The sequence below is a fragment of the Solanum lycopersicum genome, chromosome 5, assembly GCF_036512215.1.
Source record: "Solanum lycopersicum chromosome 5, SLM_r2.1".
Classification (NCBI taxonomy): Eukaryota; Viridiplantae; Streptophyta; class Magnoliopsida; order Solanales; family Solanaceae; genus Solanum; species Solanum lycopersicum.
Window position 1 is genome coordinate 38,801,942 of NC_090804.1, and position 17,138 is coordinate 38,819,079.

A 17,138-nucleotide genomic window follows, 5' to 3' on the forward strand; every position below is an offset into this window, starting at 1 on the left:
CGAGAAAGATACCCACATATGTTTACAGATTCAGGTACTCCTTTTCGCCCTTGTTTTCCTTCTTGTGATCGTTCGGGGACGAACGATAGGTAAATTGGTATCTATTGTAACGACCTGTTTAGTCGTTTTGAGCAGCAGATTTTATTTCTGGAAAAACAGGCTGAGATGACGGAACCCACGACGGACCGTCATGGGCACGACGGACCGTCGAGGGGTCTCGTTTCAAAATACTTAGAAAATCTGAAATGGGGTACTGAAAATCGACTCTCTGAACTTCGTGACGGAATGGCAAGACGGACCGTCACAGGCATGACGGACCGTCACAGAGCCTTCAGTGAATATCCATTCTCTGAACCTTGCGACGACCTACAGGACGGACCGTCGCAGGCACGACGAGCCGTCGCAGGTTGCATAATCCCAGTCTGAGTCGGATTTCTTTACACGTTTTAAGGGACGTTTTGGACTATTCCTACTTAAATTATAAAGTTAGAGGGTTAATGTTAATAAGTCTAATTACTTGGGGGTTAAAAGAGGTAACCTTAAGTTAATTAGTGGGTTATTATTGTCATCTTTTATTCTTAATTATATACTAATTAGGGTAAAAGAAAGAGGGTTTGAATAAAGAAAAACAGAAAGAACAAGAAAGAGAGGTAGAATCGAACGAGGAAGAGAGAAACAAAGCTTTGGAAACTGCTTGCTCGATCACGAATCTTCGGTGGAGGTAGGTTATGGTTGTTTTTATCCTATTCGTAGTAAACTATTAATAGCGAATGATATGTATGGGTAGTATTGTAAACCCTTCTATATGCTTAATTGTATGCTTGCATGAAGGTGATTATGTAATTGTGATAAAATAAGCATGATGAAGCTATTGAATCCTAAATCTTGAAAAAGAAACCCTAATCTACTTGTTAATGATGATGCCTTGGTATAAAGGAAGGCTTGATGAACAAAAGTAGTGGGATTAGGGGATCGGGTGCCACGTTCCGGTACCAAGATAGTATATGAGGATCGGAGTGTCACGTTTCGACACCAGGATAGTATATGGATCGGGTGCCACGTTCCGATACCAGGATAGTATATGAGGATCGGAGTGTCATGTTCCGAAACCAGGATAGTATATGGATCGGGTGCCACATTCCGGTACCAGGATAGTATATGAGGATCGGAGTGTCACGTTCCGACACCAGGATAGTATATGGATCGGGTGCCACATTCCGGTACTAGGATAGAATATGGATCGGCTGTCACGTTCCGACAACAGGATAGAATGAGGTTCGGAGTGTCACGTTCCGACACCAGGATAGTATATGAGGAGCGGGGTGTCACGTACCGACACGAGAGGAATAAAGATAATGAATCTTGAAAGATGCTAATATACTCAATCTAATGAACCTAATTCCCAAATGAGTATGATGAGGAGGCGTGAGTCCTCATTGATGAGCTTGGTGTTGTAACCAAGGGTTATGGTAATTGTAAATGCTGCATGCTAAGGATATTAGTTGATTTTATGATATTGCTTAATATATACTGTTTTCTATTTTGAGTTGGCCGATGATACCTACTCAGTACTTGTGTTTGTACTGACCCCCTACTTTTATGTTTTCTTCTTGTTTATTTGTGGAGTGCAGCAAACGTGCCGTCATCTTCAACTCAACCGCAATTCTAGCCAGTCTTCGTCACATTGGATCTTCAGGGTGAGCTAATGTTTCTAGCTTGGACTGGATCTTCTTCCTCATGTCTTGATGCCTTGAAGTTCCAGCATGGACTAGCTTTTACTTGTTTTAGCTTTTAGAATACTCTTAGTTTAGTAATTGATCATAGATGTTCTTGTGATGATGACTTCCAGATTTTGGGGAATAATAGATGTTGAATTTTAGAAGTTAATGAATTGTTTTTATTTAATGAGTTTGAGTCTTCCGCATTATTTACTATTGATATTATATTGAAATGTTAGAGTTTAGATTGGTTGGTTCGCTCACATAGGAGGGTAAGTGTGGGTGCCAGTCACGGTCCGGATTTGGGTCGTGACACATTTTTTCCAGGTATGTATATGATCACTGCTAATATTTCACTGTCAATATACAATTGTTTTTGTTTTGTTACTTTCGTTTCCTCTTGAATTTCATTGGTTTATTAACATGTTTTGTTTTTGATTTCTTTCCACCTTTAGCCTTTTGTCTGAGCAATTCTTTAATTGAGGCTTTCAACTTTGAAAAATGGTTTTTGTTTGTGAAACTTCCATACATTTATTTGTCAAAATATAATTCATATCAATTATATTGATTTTGTTCGATTAGAAATTACATTTATCATTAGTTAACTCATTGTCTTTTTATGTCTAATTATTAATATTTTTACAGGTTTCTTGCTTATTACTTTCACATAATTGGCCTGGTATTATTATAAGTGGGAAGCTCCTAACTTCAAAGTTAGATTATCATTTTGCTCTTTTAAATTTTTATTTTTCATTTTTTATTTTCTTCGAAATTTAAGTAAAAAAAAAAGTCCAAAGGTCATAATTTTTTGATAAATAACTATGTCTTCTTTAAGAATATTTCAATTATTATATTGATATATAACTATACTTCTTCCACGAGATATGTCCAACGTAAGTTTTTTTTTTTTTAATTTTCAGAAATGAAAGATAGTTTTTTCCTTTAATATTGATCAACTTTTCCATTTGTTTATTATCAATATCTTAAAATTGAAAGACTTTTTTTATATAATGTATATTGCTTGTTGTTTTGTCTTGTATTATTATAAGTGGGAAGGTTTTAACTTCAAAGTTGAATTACCATTATACCCCTATACTATATTAAATATTTTGTCAATGAAATTTTAATATTAGCTGAATTCTCTGCATGTGCCCAATATTTAGTATAATCTATTAATCTTTTTGGACATTAATATATCCTTTTATTGTAGATGCTTTCATCTTTCAACTAAAACTTAGCTGAAAAGTTAGAGACTTGGGTAATGAAGAGTTGTAACATAGAGATATAGGTGAAGGGTGATGAACAGTGGTGAAGCCACACGTAGTGAAGGGGTGTCGACCGACACCCCTTCATCGAAAAATTACGTTATATAGATAGAATAAAAATATTTTTTATGTATATCTATAATACCTACTGACAATCCTTCTACACGATTTTATTTCTTTATATTTGTACACCCCTTAGACCAAATTTTAGCTCCGCCACTGGTGATGAAGAGTCGTATAGTATGTTTAAAAGTCAATTAATTCTATAAATGTATCTCAACATTCGTTTACCCAAATTTCCAATGCTTTAGTTTCTTGCCAGCTTTAATATAGTTCATATTCTTTAATTTCTTATGGAAACCATTCAACAAGTTATGTAAACCCAGAATTTCAAAATGAGGGTGGCATCCCAAGTAACGGCCTGGTATACTAATTCTGCAGCTGATCTTCCTTTATGAATGACAAGACGGCAGTCGTTAACTCGTCTTGGTGTGACATATAGCAATGAGTGGCTTTTTGAATGATATGTGACTTGTGGTTAGAAATCTTCTTGTTCAATTCGACAGCATCTTCCGATGAAATAATGTCAGCAGACCTATGAACTGTCAATACCCTGTACCATGTGTTATTTCATCAGCTAGTACCTTAGATCTGATCAAATCAATCTCTATTAAAGATGAGAAAATATAAGCGTCGATGTATGCAACAATCTTGGCAGGGGCGGACCCACATGGTGTCGGCCGGGTTATCGAGCACCCATTAACTTCGTTACAAAATATATATATCTATGTAGAAATCGATAGATATTTGTAAAAATTAACATAGAGCACCCAATGAATAAATCATATAGTCGGCCCAATGGTTCTATGATGGGTACTTAAAACTTTTTTAGTGTGCTTGTAGCAAGGTTCGAATTTCATTGTTAACACATATTTTTTACAGAGCTGCCACCCATCAGCTTTTAACTAGATTCAATAAGATACAACTCTTAGATGGCATTGAAAACAAAGAGAGAAGGTATTGATGTATTTGAAATACCATCAGCCCAACCTGCAATTTTTGTCAATTTGAAGGTATGCTTCATCCATGTTTGTAGCAAGTAGATCCATTAAACTTTTCTCAGTAACACGGTAATCAAAGTTCCCTACAAATAGAGAAGCATATTTTCAGTTCTCCAAAGAAACCCTATGTCTAAGCTAATATTATAGTTCATCTGCATCTTTTTCTCAACAACCAAAGGGAAACCAAATAAATACTATAAAAAGTCCCATGGTTTTTGTTTTGTGACCAGGTTAAGTGAATCTCTCTGAACGTGGATCCAGTAGATGCATTCAAGATATACAAAATGAATATTTCCTGTACAGTTGACTCACACCTCTTCCTATCAAAAACTTAAAGAGCTTAGAGAATCCCGTAATAAAATAGAGCTATTTACAAAGCCTCGTGTCTAAAGGGATAGATATCTACATTATTAGTTTCTTCAATTATTAGGCGGACAAATAATGAAAACATTGCATAAACGGGGATAAGAAGTTATATATTCTACCTTTGACTTTTTATCTCTCTTGAGACGTCAAACTTGCTAAACATAGGAATGACAGAGACATGAAGAAAAACAGGGGCAGTCGTGTGTTCCCATTTACTATACAACTTAGGAAAAAGGCAAATTCCACTCTGAAAAGTGGAGATGCTTATATGCATAAGCAGAATCAAGATTTACTAACATTGACTGCTTTCTATTTTCTATTGAGACGTCATTACCTGCTACGTTTTTAACATCAATGTAGCCATATTTCTTGATTGCTGCCTCGAAGTCCTTTCCCAAGTGCTCTGCAATGCCTTCCTTTAGATTATAACAGCCAGACAGATTGATGACTGTCTGAACATCATGATGCATAGAAGCATATAGAAGCACAACATTCCCTCCTGCACTACTTTATTTCAGATAGTTAATCAACATACAAGAACATGAAAAATGCAAGGACAGGCTGTCCTGGACAGCTAATAGCAAAATGAATAGGGTACAAGAGCTTCTACCCTTCTATTTATCTTGAACTTTGATTTTTCAGTTGCACCTTAACAGGATTTCAGGAAGAAAAAGTCATAATGCAATTACGTAGGAGAAGAAAGATTTATGTCTGATATCAAAAGATAATATTATCATATCCAGAGAACACCAATTAAGAAGGACCACTAAAGCATGATATTTTCACATGTAAACCTCTCTTTCTTCACCATTGTGAATAAAATACATTTGATACACTATCCGATTCTACGCAATAAATGACAAACCTTCCCTATGTCCAAGGATCGCTGTTACTTTGCGGCCTTCTCCATTGAAATATTTAAGCACGGAGTGCAAGTCATCCACCTCTCTACAATAGTTACCATACTGAAACAAACCTTCGCTTTCAGTAGAAAACAGTAATAATGAACCAAGAAATGTGAAAGAACTAATGTTAGTCATTGCAAACAGAACTTCAGGACAATAAGTTTCTGAAAGCAATGATGAGGAGAGAGAAAGTTAATTAAGGAGAATTATGGAATAGAAATGTTGTAAACTTGTACTCTTTGATGCATCACAATGACCTTAAGTTAGGTGTATCTTGCAAGTACTTTACTATCTCTACAAGCAATCAATAAAAGAAGCTTCAAATTCCAAAATTTAGAGTTTGACCAACCCTGCTCACATTATTGGAGTGATGATTTTTTCCCTATGAGAAAAGGTCAGCACACAGTTTATCTCTATTTGGGAGTTAAAAGCCTCTAGTTTCAGGAAATTGAATTAATACTATGGATCTATGTCGAGGAAGACGTAGAAGCCATAGATTAGAGACAGACTGAATATTACTAGTTCCTAAACCAGTTATAATTGCACTCTTTACACATAAAAAGTGAAGGAATAAGAAGAAGATACCATTTACACCAATAACAATAGTATGCCTGTAGAGCATTCAGAATAATAAAATAAAAAAGCTACCCCTTATCTAGAAATTGCCCGAACAATATAGATGGTGCTTTTAATACCAAGGGCTTACCCATTTCCAGGAAAATTAAAGTGAAATGCACTGATACTTTCTTTTTCCATAGCAGAAGCAAGATTCACCAAAATGTCGAAGTCCTATCAACAGAAACACAATGAAAAGTTATATGCTTCATCAGCAACTCTCCCACTGTTAAATAGACTACGTATATACTTACTTACCAATAAAGAAGCATGGAGAAACAGTCATCTGCTGTGATACTTAAACTTAAAAGTTTTATCTCTTCATAACAATTTGCTCGAAAAAGTAGAAAGAAAATTTGCAAGTACTTGCATCATATTGATACAAGTAATTCCCAAACTACCGCTCGTACTTATATTTGTATGACTAGATGCTGGACGATTGGCTGAGCACTAGCTAAATATTGATGCTCTACTAGTATAACCCAATGTGCCTTACCAAGGGCATTGCCAAACTAGATTTGTTTACCTCAAATGAACCTAAATATTGACATCAAGAAACCGTACCACCACAACAACAAAAAAGCATCAGTCCTAACCAATCACGAATCAACAAAAAATCAGCAAAAATTTTTGTTAAAATCAAAGAATTTTGAAACAATACAGCCTAAAAATCTTATCAACAAGACATCCTTGGTGCAGTCTACTACTTGGGAATCCAAGGGTCTATTGGAAATAACCTCTGTACCTCACACAATGTAGGGGTAAGGTTTGCGTACAATTTATCCTCTTTAAACCCTAATCATGGGATCACATCGGGTATGTTGTTGTAGCCTACTACTAGGGAATTATCTGACATCATTCTTACACATCTATCAAAATGCAGATTTAGCAAACTTCAAATGAGAGAGTATGCTTGGTCGTTTGGTCATGTCTTCCGTTGACCTTCAGATGCATCCATATGTGTGAAGCCATGATGAGTGAAGTTGTTAAAAGTGAGATGAGGTAGAATTAAAAACAAATTGAATGGAAGTGTCTTGAAAGACCTACAGTCTCTCAGTACCAATGCAGATTAGTGGAATACAGTGAGTGGAAGAAAAAGATTTATATAGGAAATACTATTACTAGGGAATATATTTTAATCATGTTAATACATTTACTTTAGTGATGCCTATCAGTACTTCTCATCTTTATTTTTATTTTGTATTATGTTCGCCCGAAATGAATTCAAAACAGGAACATGGTTAGTGCAGATTCATAAGCCAATCCTAACTGAACATCTTCTCTTCTCATTCAATTATTATTTTAGGATGTTCACATTCACACCATAGCAGCTCAAGAGATTCGTAAAGATAAAATCAGAATGTTACAGTGGTGGCATGGTAGTACTAAATAGATCTAAAACAGCCGGGACAACTTACTTTCTAAAAACTTATGTCAGCTCCACTGGACTAGATGACTTGTCCTTTGGCACTTGACAAAACAAGTTTAGTAGAGAATTTGAAGAAAGTGCTTGATAGGCAAATGAAGAACAAGAACTATAGTAGAATTGGAACAGTTCAAACCTTCGAGGATTTGAATCCATGGCACAAGACAACAATCTCCCTAGATCTAGTATCATGCAACACACCAACTAGTTTCTCATTGTGTTGGTTCAGCACACTAATCTCCTTCTGCACAGCTGCTGAACATCAGGACACGTGCATCAGTAAGTAGGCAAAAGAACACAACATGTGCTATTAGTTGTCAAGGAATTCTATGTTGCCTCTTTCTCCAGTATAAGTGGGTTGATGAACATATTTTACCAGTTCCAGTTGGTATCACACTCCATATTGAGCATGGAGATGAGTATTAAATCTTTAACAACAAAATGTAAACAAACAAAAACAGGGATTATGTTTAGTTACTCAATGAGGTGGACTCTCTTGTTAGCCATGTCAAGCATTATTTATGGCGTAATTCAGTGTACATCCCAGAATAAATTCTGAAACAAAGTTTGCGGTTAATGTAACAAAGTTGCTGCAGCTAATTCGATGTTAGCTACACAACTATTGGGCAGAAGATAGGAAGTCAGCATACTAGTCTAGCCAGGGAGTAGAGTATTAGTTACTCGACTGAAACACTATTGCTTAAAGCTGTTTGCAAACACTAGTAGCACACTGTGAACACCAAGTACCTACAACTTCAAAATGACATGGATAACTTACAAAGGAAGTTTGATAAGATTTGCAACAAAAAACAAGTCTAAGTATGGACTGCAGGGTTTAAAAAAGTTATGGAAGAAAAAATTAACCTGTAGGGAGGCCATCCAACAGCGGAGGAAGCGGTCTAGAGAGAGGGTTGGTAGAAATTTGGAAATGGGCCTTCGATAGCAACACAAGGGACTCCTTGTACTTAGCAACAAACATGGGATCTGGAAAGAGTTGTAACCCTTCTACTTGAGTGTGCCTAATATTGGGGGCATACCTGATGTTCCTTGTTGCAGCATCATGTAAGGACAAAAACCTTTTTTTTGTTTTCCACCAAACAGCTTCCCCGTGTCTTATCCCAAGGGGCTCATCCAATTTATCATCAAATCAATCTCTCTGTTAGACAACCGATCCATCCAAGTTTGTTCAGGTAGGCACTCATTCAATCTGTAGTCAGTGTTACGCGGTATGGTAAAAGGTGAAATATGGGATCTCTTGCTCCAAGAGATTGGATTCCCATATTGGTTCATAATCCAAATATCGAACCCAGTGTCATGAAGAAAGGAACCAACCACCAACTTAATGGACTGATCAGTTGTAGAAATATCCACTTTAAAATCCTCCCCACCCAACAAGTAATTTGAAGCGACAGTAACTTCTATGCTGGAAGGAAAATTCATTTCTGAAAAATTCTCCGTCTTTACATTATAAAACAGAACACTATTTCTCTGATGGGTTTCATCTGCCTTTTTATAGGCAACCCAGTGTATCGCCCCTTTCATGAACACATTCTTTTTTCGTGCATAACTAGATGGAGCCAGACTGCTCACATCTTCCCATTCAATCGGCTCATCAATGTTAAAAGGTCTAAACCAACATATATACATCTTATTACGCTCGTTTGTCGAAAGAACAAGGACTTTGTAAGTGTTTTCCTCAGCATTAAATCCTAACCCAGCCGTAAAAATATAGAGTGATTTGTTTATTTATTGGCAGTGCTACTGTTTTCTTGATAGCGGGGTTGGAAACATAAAGCTGTTGTTTAACAGCTGATCTGTTATCCACCACAAGCACTAATCCCCCGGCAAGTAGAGAGGAGCTCAAAATTGAGTAGATCTACAGATTCTGATCAATCAGGATCCTCCTCAGACAACAGAACAGATGCATATCCATATTTTTTAGAATCATTGGCAAAGGTAACAAGGTCATAGGATCGACAACTTCTTTCCATATGTGACTCAATAAAGTCGGTAGATGTTATGATACTAGCTACTCCTTTAGAGACGAGCTTGTTTCGAAGAAGAGATTTTATTGGTGATCTTACCAATATATCAAACACTGCTTTCTCTAAAACTTCAGCAGTAACTATTTCCCTCTCTTTTGATGAAGGCTCCATGGATTCCTGCAGGACAACAAGGTATTAACATTAAATTAATTCAACTATAACATAAGATGATGCAACTCAAAATCCTTTAATCGAATTAAAAGCCACGCGACAGAACCTAAAGAGTGAATATCCTACACTCAGAACCCTAATTGGGAGCTCAGATTTGTAAAAAGAAAGAGAGAGAAGATAGTATTGCTTTTAGAAACAATCCTTGCCTTTACAATACCCAACTATCAGTTTATAAGGAGTGCAGCTCCATTAGCAGGAGTGTTAGTTGTAACTAACTACGTGACAACTGACTAACTAATGAAAGCTTTCCCCCATGTGCCAACTAACTACTTAACTACTAACTATTGGTTTCAGATACAATGAATTAACTATGGGAATTGGAATACAATTGAAATAAGAACATATTATAAGAGCTCAGAAGATTGATGAACTCACTGAAAATGTGAAAATACCTGAATCGACTTCAAAGCAGAGTCAAAACAGAGTAAATGCATAAACATGGAATGAAGTGGATTGTGAAAATGTATGAAATAATGGAACCCCATTTCATGGAAAGAGAAATGGAGGAGCGTGAGAAGAACGAAATAGAAAATCTGTTTGCGAGGGAAAATGAATACCCTTCCTTCTTAAGCAAATTAAGCAACTGGTACTACAGCAAATCGACCATAACCCACTCACTCACTTAGTTAATTACAGATATACTCTTGTGCTGTAAACTGATATATCCTCCCTATATGTATTTTGTAGGAGAAGCAAGTCGTGTACTTCTAGACAGTTTCTAAATAATGATTTATGTATTGTGTATGATAACATTTACACGGCATAAACCGGATGCATATACAAACAAAATCACAAGCACGGATTAAAAAGAAAAGGTCAGAGCAGCTTAAATAATTGCAAGAGAGTATTCTTGTTAAGGTTCACTACAGCTTCGATAGTTAAGTACTTGCTACGTATGTTATCACACAAAACTTTCACCAAAATAGAAAATATGTTTGTGAGGGAAAATGATTTCCCTCCTTAAGCAAACTAAGCAACTGGTACTACAGAAAATCGATATATAACCCACTCAATCACCCACCCGATCACTCACTTAGTTAATTACAGATATACCCTTGTGCTGTAAACTGATATATCCTCTCTATATGCATTTTGTAGGAGAGGCAACCCGAGTACATCTAGACAGGTTCTAAATAATGATCAATATATTATGTATGATATATTTACACAACATAAAACCATGCATGTACACAGCAAATCATACGCACAGATTAAAAGATAAGGACAGAGCAACTTCAATAATTGAAAGAGACTATTCCTGTTTAGGATCACTATGGATTCAATAGTTAAGTACTTGCTATCTATGTTAGCAGACAAAACTTTGACCAAAGCAGAGAAATGAATTCCCTTCCTTCTTGAGCAAACTAAGCAACTGATACGACAACAAATCGACCTATAACCCACTCACTCACCCACCCAATAACTCACTTAGGTAATAACAGAGTAAATCGACCTATAACGCAGTTACTCACTTAGCTAATTACAGACAAACTCTTGTGCTGTAAACTGATGCATCCTCCTTAAATGTATCTTGTAGGAGAAGCAAGCTTTGTATCAACGTATTATGTATGACTTACACAGCATAAAACTAGATGCATGTAACAGCAAATCACAAGCATGCATTATAAGAAAAGGACATAGCAGCTTCAATAGTTGCAACAGAGTATTCCTGTTAAGGGTCATTGCACTTCGATAGTTAATTAATTGCTAATCTAAGTTAGCATACAAAATTTTCACCAAAAAATCGGCATCATCAATACCTAGGAAGCACGGAACTACGAACACAATTGTGGCTGATTACTTGCCTCCTAATGAGCAATTTCAAAGGTTTAAGATGAAGAAGGTAGGGAGATGAAGAATCACAAGACATGGATGCTTACCTCTAAGCAGTGAATGCTCCTACTAAGCTGGATCGCTACAACGAAGAGATCGAAAGCAGGGAAAAAGGTGAATGTTCCGGTGGTTGCCTAGAGGAACCAGTGAAGTGTTTTTGGCAAGTGAGTTGATTGTGATTGACCCCTAAGGACTAGGTCCTATATAGCATAGTTTTTGTTGTTCTAGTTTATTTTTTATTTTCTTTTGGCTCTTTTATGATGATAGAAAAATTTGGTTAAAATAATTGTTATTTAGTACTGTGTTTTAAAAGAATTTTAAATTTATGTATATTAGTTATACACCTAATTTGGTATTATATGGTGTATAATTAATATCTATCATGAGATTAATAAATGTAAAGATAAAGATACACCTCAAATCATTATAATTAGGGAAATTTAGCTTACTAGTCAAAAAAATCAATTTATATAGTGATAATATCCATACTTTGATAATATTAGTAATCATGTCAAAAATATCATTATTCCAATTTGAGGGGGGTGGAAGCAGAATCTTAGAGAGAGAGTGGAGAGTTTATAATTTAATGTGACTTGTTTATTTATGAGGGAAGAACCCTCTATTTATACAACCAAAGTTACATATCTGGCCAATATAAGTGGCTGACACTTACTTTTACACATGGCCTAATTATATTTGGCCGACGCTAAACAACAAAAAACTTTACATGACAATGGTCTTTACTTTATTTATGGTCGACACAACTTTTTACATATGACCTTCTTTTATATGGCCGACGCAAAACAACAAAATACTTTATATAATAGACAACAATACTATTACTACTTTACATAATGGCCTCTTCTTTTTATATTTTACCTACAACACTTTTTTTTTATCTTCTTCTTTCAAGTTATCTGACTTTATTCTAATTGTACTTCAGGGATTATATCATCACCTTCATTACACTTTAAACATATATGATCTGGATATTTATGACCAATTAACTTGCAATATCTTGTCAATAGTTCTTTAGTTCTTCAGAGATGAATCCTTTCTTTATTGCTCTGGTTGTTGGAGTAGCTTCGGGTTTTAATAAGGATAAAATCCATTTTTGGACTTCCTCCATATCTGCTTGTCTTATCTCTCGTGATTTGGCATATATCATCAAATGATCTCTAGAATAATAGCTCCATATAGTATTTCCTTGTAAATAATTGTTGGCTAACTCTTGTATAATAGTTGATAACCCAATTATTCTTTTGTTCGCATAAAAACTGGGTATCTTCACTTTTGATATCTCCGGCTGTTGTCCTATATCTTCTGGTATTATCATCTCTCGTGTTAATCCAATTTTTACTATTTGGATCTTTGGTTTTATCTCGTCGTAGAGTATTTCATCTGGTGTTGTATAGAATCTTATAAAAAATAAATTTCCTTTTGTTATTTTTTTATATATTAAAAACGATTTGTGGACCTCTGGGATTCCACTTATTTCTTCTCCTATATATGTGTAAACTGTATTTAATAATCCATAACTATAACAGGTCTTAACTAGATTGGGATTTGTTTTTGGCTGTGCAATTAGTTTATTATAACCTTGTAATTTTTGGGTTAAATAGTCCTGGGTTTTTTCTGTAGTTGTGGTAGATCTGGGTTTGAGGTTTAAAAAGTTTTGTATTTTATATAGATTTTCAATATAAGTTTGGGAAATATGGTTATATGTTTTTTTTTCTTTATGCAGGCTGGCTGCATATGTAGATGTTTGTGGTATTGGGGTATCTATCATTTGTACTTTTGGAATAAATGGTTTCGTAAATAGGCTGTTTAGGTTTGTATTTTTTGATGTAGCTTTTTCCATAATTCATGTGCTTGTACCTGCAACATTAGCAACATTATGGGTTTTAAGGAGTTTCCCAACGTCTCCTTTTATCTCTGGCTGTTTTCCGTCTGCCGAACTGTAACGACCTGTTTAGTCGTTTTGAGCAGCAGATTTTATTTCTGGAAAAACAGGCTGAGGCGACGGACCCCACGACTGACCGTCATGGGCACGACGGACCGTCGCAGGGTCTCGTTTCAAAACACTTAGAAAAAACTGAAAATTGGGTACTGAAATCGACTCTCTGAACTTCGTAACGGAATGGTAGGACGGACCGTCACAGGTGTGACGGAGCAGCAGGACGGACCGTCGCAGGCGCGACGGGCCGTCGCAGGCGCGACGGGCCGTCGCAGGCTGCGTAATCCCAGTCTGGGTCGGATTTCTTTATACGTTTTAAGGGATGTTTTTTACTATTCCTGCTTTAATTATAAAGTTAGTGGGTTAATGTTAATAAGACTAATTACTTGGGGGTTAAAAGAGGTAACCTTAAGTTAATTAGTGGGTTATTATTGCCATCTTTCATTCTTAATTATATACTAATTAGGGTAAAAGAAAGAGGGTTTGAATAAGAAAATAGAAAGAACAAAGAGAAAGAGGGAGAATCGAACGAGAAGAGGAAAACACAAGGCTTTGGGAAATTCTTGCTTGATCACGAATCTTCGGTGGAGGTAGGTTATGGTTTCTCTTACGACATTCGTAGTAAACTCTTAATAGCGAATGATATGTATTGATAATATTGTAAACCCTGCTATGTGCTTAATTGTATGCTTGCATGAATGTAATTATATAATTGTGATTATATAAGCATGATGAAGTTATTGAATCCCAAATCTTGCAAAACCCTAATCTCTTTGTTAATGATGAGGCCTTGGTATAAAAGAAGGTGTGATGAACTAAAATAATGGGATGGATGATGCCTTGGTAAGAAAGAAGGCTTGATGAATTGATAGAAGGAGATTAGGGGATCCGGTGTCACAAACCGACACGTAGTATTAGGGGATCGGGTGTCACGAACCGACTCGTAGTATTAGGGGATCAGGGGTCATGAACCGACACGTAGAATTAGGGGATCGGGTGTCACGAACCGACACGTAGTATTAGGGGATCATGTGTCACGAGCCGACACGTAGTATTAGGGAATTGGGTGTCACGAATCGACACGTAGAATTAGGGGATCGGGTGTCACGAACCGACACATAGAATTAGGGGATCGGGTGTCACGAACCGACACGTAGAATTAGGGGATCGGGTGTCACGAACCGACACGTAGATTTAGGGGATCGGGTGTCACGAATCGACACGTAGATTTAGGGGATCGGAGTGTCACGTACCGACACAAGAGGATTAATGAATATGAGGGAGCGGAGTGTCACGTACCGACACAAGAGAAATAAAGATAATGAATCTTGAAAGATGTTAATATACTCAATCTAATGAACATTATTCCCAAATGAGTATGGTATTGAGGCTTGAGTCCTCATGTGTGAACTTGACGGTAATTGTTAATGATATAGTACTTATTGTTGCTATATGTTGAGTATCATAGTTGATTTTATGATATTTACTTGGTATATATTGATTTCTATTTTGAGTTGGCCGATGATATCTACTCAGTACCCGTGTTTTGTACTGACCCCTACTTTTATGTTTTCTTCTTGTTTACTTGTGGAGTGCAGCAAACGTGCCGTCATCTTCGACTCAACAGTAACTCTAGCCAGTCTTCACTACTCCGGATATCAGGGTGAGCTAATGCTTCTAGCTTGGACTGGATCTTCCTCTTCATGTCTTGATGCCTTGAAGTTCCGGCATGGACTAGCTTTTATGTATTTTTAGCTTCTTAGAAACTCTTAGTTAGTACTTTGATCATAGATGTTCTTGTGGTGATGACTTCCAGATTTTGGGGATAATAATAGTTATTGATTTTATTAATGAGTTTAAGTCTTCCGCATTACTTTATGTTGATATTACATTAAAATGTTAAGGTTTAGATTGGTTGGTTCGCTCACATAGGAGGGTAAATGTGGGTGCCAGTCGCGGCCCGGATTTGGGTCGTGACAAACTTGGTATCAAAGCCTTAGGTTCGTTGGTCTCATCACACAAGAACGAGTCTAGTAGAGTCTTGAGGAACGGTAGGGGGACGTCTTTACTTTTCTTTGAGAGGCTATAAGACTTTAGGAAAATTCCATTCTTTCTTTCTTTCTTTCGTGCTATTACTTGGGTCCAATTGGTATCTAGGTGATACAAATTGGTATCTGACCATCTTCACTCTATTTCGCGGATGGTTAGAACTAGAGCAACGACTGCGCCAACACCAACATCGGCAAGACAAGAAGCGTCTGAGCCAGCCACTGGGGCTGTAGCTCGAGGAAGAGTAGCGGCAAGAGGTCGTGGTAGAGGTCGTGGGAGGACGTCCTCTAGAGGGAGAGGACGAGCACCTAGCCCTTCTGATACTAGGGCGGTGACTCCTCCACCGACTGAAGAAGTAGTAAGAGAGGGTGAGGAAGGGGAAACTGAGCAAGTGCAGAATGAGGAATTGCCACCCCAACCTACCCCAGAAATGATCAATCAGGTTCTTGCTTATCTTAGCGGGTTATCTGATCAAGGCCAGACACCTCCAGTGTTTTCTGCACCAACACCTCCGGTTTCAGAGGTACAACATGCAGCCACTATGGCTCCTCATATGGATGCCTCATTGGACATAGGCACGTTTCCACGTCTGACTACTGGGCCTATAATGACAAATGATCAGCATGAACTTTTCAGTAAGTTCTTGAAATTGAAACCTCCGGTCTTCAAGGGTGTTGAATCTGAGGATGCTTACGATTTTCTGGTTGACTGTCATGAGCTACTACACAAGATGGGTATAGTGGAACGGTTTGGTGTGGAGTTTGTGACTTATCAGTTTCAAGGGAACGCCAAAATGTGGTGGCGGTCACATGTTGAGTGTCAACCAACAGAGGCACACTTATGACTTGGGCCTCATTCTCTAGCTGGTTTATGGAGAAGTATATCCCCCGGACTTTGAGGGATAGGAAAAGGGATGAGTTCTTGAGCCTAGAGCAAGGTAGGATGTCGGTCAATGCATATGAGGCTAAGTTTCGTGCACTATCCAGATATGCCACCAGATAGGGATATTGACTTCTGTATCGATCTTGAACCGGGTACTCGCCCCATTTCTATATGCCCTTATAGAATGGCTCCCACGGAGTTAAGAGAATTAAAAGCCCAACTTCAAGAGTTGTTGAGCAAAGGCTTCATTAGACCAAGTGCATCTCCTTGGGGTGCTCCGGTTTTGTTTGTGAAGAAGAAGGATGGGAGTTTTCGGATGTGCATAGACTACCGGCAGTTGAACAAGGTAACCATAAAGAACAAGTATCCTCTTCCTCGCATTGATGACTTGTTCGATCAGTTACAAGGTGCTTGTGTCTTCTCTAAGATTGACTTGAGATCCGGTTATCATCAATTGAAAATACGGGCAACGGATGTGCCAAAGACTGCGTTTAGAACCAGGTATCGGTATTACGAATGCTCCTGCTGCGTTCATGAGCTTGATGAAAGGGATTTTTAAGCCATATCTGGATCTCTTTGTGATCGTATTCATTGATGATATATTGGTATACTCAAAGAGCAAGAAGGAACATGAGGAGCATTTGAGAATGGTATTGGAAATGTTGAGGGAGAAAAAGCTTTATGCCAAGTTCTCTAAGTGTGATTTTTGGCTAGATGCAGTGTCCTTCATGGGGCACGTGGTTTCCAAGGATAGAGTGATGGTGGATCCTTCTAAGATTGAGACAGTGAAGAATTGGGTAAGACCTACTAATGTGTCAGAAATAAGGAGCTTTGTTGGGTTAGCT

The 17,138-nt window shown here is 37.2% G+C and overlaps 2 long non-coding RNA genes and 1 pseudogene across 3 annotated transcripts; all 3 read right to left on the reverse strand.

Annotated features, from left to right (window-relative positions):
• Positions 1-1,231: 1,231 nt before the first annotated feature.
• Positions 1,232-10,828, reverse strand: LOC109120233 (uncharacterized). Of its 2 annotated transcripts, XR_011221316.1 has the most exons (3): positions 8,221-9,829; positions 5,988-7,611; positions 1,232-3,065 (listed from the first exon to the last, which is right to left on the reverse strand). It is a non-coding gene; the product is annotated as an uncharacterized lncRNA (long non-coding RNA). The 2 variants fall into 2 exon arrangements; XR_002027720.3 differs by lacking the exon at positions 1,232-3,065 and having other exon boundaries at positions 7,186-7,611; positions 8,221-10,828.
• Positions 4,753-5,506, reverse strand: LOC138348579 (uncharacterized). Its single transcript, XR_011221317.1, has 2 exons — positions 5,276-5,506; positions 4,753-4,909 (listed from the first exon to the last, which is right to left on the reverse strand). It is a non-coding gene; the product is annotated as an uncharacterized lncRNA (long non-coding RNA).
• A 1,598-nt stretch (positions 10,829-12,426) lies between the features above and the next one.
• LOC138348799 (uncharacterized) lies at positions 12,427-16,885 on the reverse strand (annotated as a pseudogene).
• Between the last annotated feature and the right edge of the window lie 253 nt (positions 16,886-17,138).